This window comes from Olea europaea, chromosome 15 (genome assembly GCF_002742605.1).
Source record: "Olea europaea var. sylvestris chromosome 15, O_europaea_v1, whole genome shotgun sequence".
NCBI classification, from domain to species: domain Eukaryota; kingdom Viridiplantae; phylum Streptophyta; class Magnoliopsida; order Lamiales; family Oleaceae; genus Olea; species Olea europaea.
Genome location: NC_036251.1, coordinates 6,219,946 through 6,225,198, shown reverse-complemented (window position 1 = coordinate 6,225,198; position 5,253 = coordinate 6,219,946). Strand labels below are relative to the sequence as shown.

Here is a 5,253-nt window from a genome sequence, read left to right as displayed (position 1 = left end):
AAAGATCTATCCAACCAGAAATCAATGTGCCCTCTTCACCATCCTCATCGTGAGAGCGAGAATTTGATGGATTTTTAGGTGCTTCCTTGACTTCAAGTTTTCATATGAAGTTGAATGCATGGTGTATAAACGAGCAATTTGATGGACTAAGTAGTTTCATCAAATTAAGGCCATTACTAGTAAGTGCAAATGAACAAAGTGCGCAAATTTAGTTTGAAATTTAACAGTTATAACTTGTATTTGGCCAGTTAATAGTGCAATATATGAGTTTAGCTCTTGTCCAATTTGGACAAGTTACGTCTAAAATTTATATTTTTTCAATTTTTATTATTTTATTTTATAATTCTTGAATGTTCCAACTTGACGTAAGGAATAACATTCGTTTGACACTTAACGTAAGTTAATATTTTTAATTGAATAACTATTTGTGGGACTGTTATAAATTGCAATGACGAATAAAGTAAAATATTATGATCATTTTGAAATTCCTTATAAACTTCAGCGACCACTATTGAAATTAATTATTATTCAAATAGAACAATCACTTACAAGCATTTATGGCTCAAGTTCACCCAACCTGCCAAACTCAACGAAATTTTGTAATTTGATTGACCCAATCCAAACCCTAGGCTTTGTCTATCTAAGGACTTTGAGTGGCTATAGGGAGAGAGAGAGGGAGAGAGAGAATGAGGGATGCGGGTCTGGATTTATTTGACCCGAGAGCAACCGTGATGGACTCCGACTGCAACCTTTCGCCTTCAAACGGCCGTGAACAGGAGGATTTCGCATTCGCTTTCAATGACAGCAACTTCTCAGACCGGGTCCTCCGGATCGAGATCATGCCCGACTCCCCAGACACCCGACCCGACTTGGAGGGTTGCCTAACCCTAGCTGATTGGGCGACCCGCAAGAGCAAGCGTCGCCGTGGAGATATCGGCGACGGCGAGAAGGAAAATGGTAAGTCCACCTTGTGGTCAAATATGTATAGATATAAGCCTGAACATTGTTATTGATGACTTTGAGTTATGTGGTAATTGTTTCTTGTTCTGATTATTGTGTGTGTACATGTATTTTTGTTTATTATTCCTGTTTATGTGTTGGATAGGAGAATAAAGAAAATCTTTTCAATTACTTTTAATTTGAAAGTGTAATTAGATCGCACAGATAAACATAATTTAAAGAAATAAATGAAGCGGTAAGATTAACTTGATCTTGGATGTAAAACTATAAATGATTGAAGCAAAGCTAATTGAACTTGGCTCATCAAGGAGTGAGTTGATGATTGGACTCAGATTCCGAAGCTGGCTAAAATGAAATACCTAGCTTGGTAAACCTATTTTTAGACTAGTTATGCTACATGTACACTCAAATTAAATGCCAAAATGCATGCCCTTCGTCATCAGTCAACAAAGGTGTAAACAATTTCTTTACAAGTAGCTTAACTGTTTTTGGACTTTGTCAAGTCTGGTTTGTCAGTGTGGAGATACCAGTCATATAGTTGAAATTTAGGCAAAAATAACTGGGATATTTGATTGAAAAATAGAGTTCTGAACTTTTTGACTATGGTTTTTCTAGTATTTGTGCTTCCCAAATATGATGTTGCATAAAATTGTATAGTTAGACTGCGTTTATTGGCAATTTGAATTTTTTGCTTGAGTGGAAGTGATTCTTTGAAAAGTGCCCTTTTTTTTTTTTTTTGTTGGAGAGAGAGAATTGTCCTTATTAAGAAAGGCTATGCGAAAACATGAAAATGCTTTCTTTCTTTCTTTCTTTTTTTTTTTTTTTTGAGAATGTGTGGTTGAAAGTGAGTGTAAAGAAAAGTTATTTTCAAAAAATCACTTCCACACAAGCACTTTTGTTAAAAAGTGAGCTTTTCATTTCTAATTCCAATTTTAATGCCTTGATTTTATGCCACCAAGTTTGTTATTGAGTTGTATATGTTTCCTTTCCTTTTTCCTTCTTTTTGCTCGGTGTTGATCATATCAAAACATTATCCAGATTTTTTTTTCTGTTAAGAAATTTTAATATGCTATGTTTCTCATCAAAGCATATCCTTCTTTGGTTTGGACCTGTCCGTAGTTTGTTGCTCCTATTGTAGTTGTTATGGATTGCGGTTTAACTATCTTTTCCAGATATTCAATTGCATAAATGCTTCCTTGCAATTTTGCATTGTTTTTAAGACCTCTTCTCATTCTTATGCTGGTATGGGTTGTGCTGATGTTAATCAGACATGTGCCACTCGTTTGCAGCTTTGGATATCAACATTCGCCCAGACGAGCAGACTCTTGATTGTCAGCTGCCTGATATTGAAGTTTGTGTGGATGATGATAATCATGATGAAGAAGAAGTTCCAATGATTGAAGAATTTTCCCCAGGTATAAGAAAAATATTCACCATCACTTTCTTATTCATCTTTGGGCATCATCTTTATGACTGGTCTAAGAATTCACGTTGTACTGTAGTTCTTTGAATAGTTTTGGGAGAAACAGATGAACTTTATGCTTGCATTGGATTAGGCATTTCAATTCGAGATTTAAGATTGGGGGAGTATTAGATATAATGTCCAATTGCCAGAAAATGTATGGTGAAGCCAATATGATGGACAATGTATTGGAGAATCTTACTAGGACCATTTGAATAAAAATGTCAGGGCCTTGTAGAGGGAGTGTTCTTAGATTCCAAATCTGTTTTTCTGTACGTTTTTAAATTTTTTATCTAGTTTTCATACGTGGGTCCATGTAAATAGAGGTTCATTTAGTTTTCTCCATTATCAAAATTCTTGTTTTTCCCCTCAGGGCACTGAGTTGAGTATCCGGCTATAAACTTCAAGGCTCGTGGAATTAGTTGAGGTGCGCGTAAGTTGGTCCGGACATCTAGGGTCATAAAAATAAAATAAAAAATTCTTGTTTCATCATTCTAGTTTGCTGTCTATGCAAATAACCAATTATATTATTTCTGCTTAATGACATTGTTCTCATTTTGGTTTCTTGAAACATTTGAGAATCAAAACCATTTTATTTGTTTACTGTTTCTTGACATGTCATCCCATATGTTTAAAGATGTTGAGATGGAAGACCGAGATAAGATTAACTCTATTTATTAGATACAGGAGGTTTGCTTTCTTTTATGGGAGATATATTGGCAATGGACCATGGGATCAGAGGGTGTGCTTGATATCGGTTATATGGTGGATGAATATCTATGAAGACCTTGATAGGTTGGGGGCTGTAGATAAAACAAGAGCAACTGATCAGAGATTACTATGTTGAGAAAAAATTTTAATGTTTCCTGATAGTGGATAGTAACCTAGATAGGTGGAAAATGAAGACTCAATTGAATCTTTATGCCAATACCTAGGTAAAGTTCTGTATTTGCATATTTCCATCATAGTTATATATTTTGAACATATTTTGGTTGGGTATTGGTGCACAATGTGGGAATCCACATGTTCAGCTCCTCGCATCTCTCTTAAGAAAAAATTATTCTCCTCTAAAATTAAAGGTAGCAAATTGCTCCTGCAGGAGATGAAGCTGCAAATAGTGATGATTCAAATTCGTCTGGGGATAGTTCAAGAGTTTTAAGAGTTATAACTTTACATATCAGCTCTCCTATTTTAGCAGCAAAGAGTCCATTCTTCTTTAAGGTAATTATAGTTTTAATTTGAGAAATTCTAGTATTTGTCTCTCTAGGTGTATTTCGTATGAATTTCTTGTTCCTTACTATGCAGCTATTCTCGAATGGGATGATGGAGTCAGAGGAGAGACATGTAACGCTAAGAATTAATGCCTCTGGTACGTAGTACGTTGCACCAATAGTTATCGGCTCTGCTTCTGAATCCTTTTTTGGTTTTTGATTTCTCTTAATCTTCTTTTTGAGGAAATAATTTTGACTTATATTATTTATGAGTAATCTCTAATTCTTATTATGATTTCCTAATCATCTGTGGTCAGTTGCATTGTGAAAAGAAGCCCAGCAAATATCTCTTTCATACATTTTATGGTAGTGATGATTGATAAATGTTTATGTCATACTCCTCTTAAGTTTCTTTTAGCTTTTCTCACGTAAATACTTTGGACTTTTTTGTCCTGAACCTTTTTTTCTTTTTTTTTTTTTGGTACATTGTACTTGCACGTTATTAGTTACGGTATCCATAAAATAACGGTACAAATTGCCTCCACCGGTACGTAGCGTGGTAATGAAGAATGCGTAGGTTGCAATTCTTTCCTCTTCAAATTCCTTACTTATTTCTTGGACACAACTTTTCTCTTCAGTCTTATATCGTCTATTAGACTAATATTTAATGTTACTTTCTTTTTCTTAATGGAACAGAGGAAGCTGCTCTCATGGAACTCCTGAATTTTATGTATAGTAATACTTTAACCACTACTACAGCTCCTGCTTTGCTGGACGTGCTTATGGCTGCTGATAAATATCAAGTTGCTTCATGCATGAGATATTGTAGCCGTTTATTACGGAACTTGCCCATGACCCCAGAGTCTGCATTGTTATATCTGGATCTTCCTTCTAGTGTCCTAATGGCTGAAGCAGTCCAACCATTAACTGATGCAGCAAAACAGTTCTTAGCTTCTCGTTTCAAAGATATATCGAAGTACGTTCCCTTTAAAGAATTCTGAAAGTGGAATTTTATGCCTAGTTTTTGTACTGATCATGTGGAAATGTCTCAGATTTCCCCTTTTATCAGCTAGGTAACATGCGATATGGCACGGAAATGCCAATATCTGATTTCTAAAGAATGTGGGACAAAAACATCGCGGACATGTTACTTTAAATTCTTCAAAATTGTAGATTTAGATATTCTATCTTTATTTTAATACTTTTTATCTTTTAATAAAATCAATTTCTTTGTCTTGACTTTTGTTCATGAAATGCGATATAACATGGACAAGCTGATATTTGATTTCTAAAAATGTGGGATCAAAACATCGGGGACATGTTAGTTTAAATTCTTTAAAATTGTAGAATTCTAACTTTATGTTTATACTTTTTATCTTTTAATAAAATCAATTTATTTGTTTTGATTTTTGTTGATGAAATATTTTAAATTGGAGGTGGAACTTTTTGTTATAGTAAAATAACTTTAATTTAAACTATATATTGCACTGCCAGGGAAGGAAAATACATATAGTACATGTCGTTAAATGAATTTATTGTTTTAATTTGTATATCAATTTTTTTTCTTGTAGTAGAGGCATGATATTGATATTCTCGTTGATACTACAAGCATATTAGATT

The 5,253-nt window shown here is 34.2% G+C and overlaps 1 pseudogene; it reads left to right on the top strand.

Moving 5' to 3' along the window:
- Window positions 1-559: 559 nt before the first annotated feature.
- The window catches only part of LOC111409961, a 5,966-nt pseudogene continuing 1,272 nt past the window's right edge, over window positions 560-5,253 (top strand).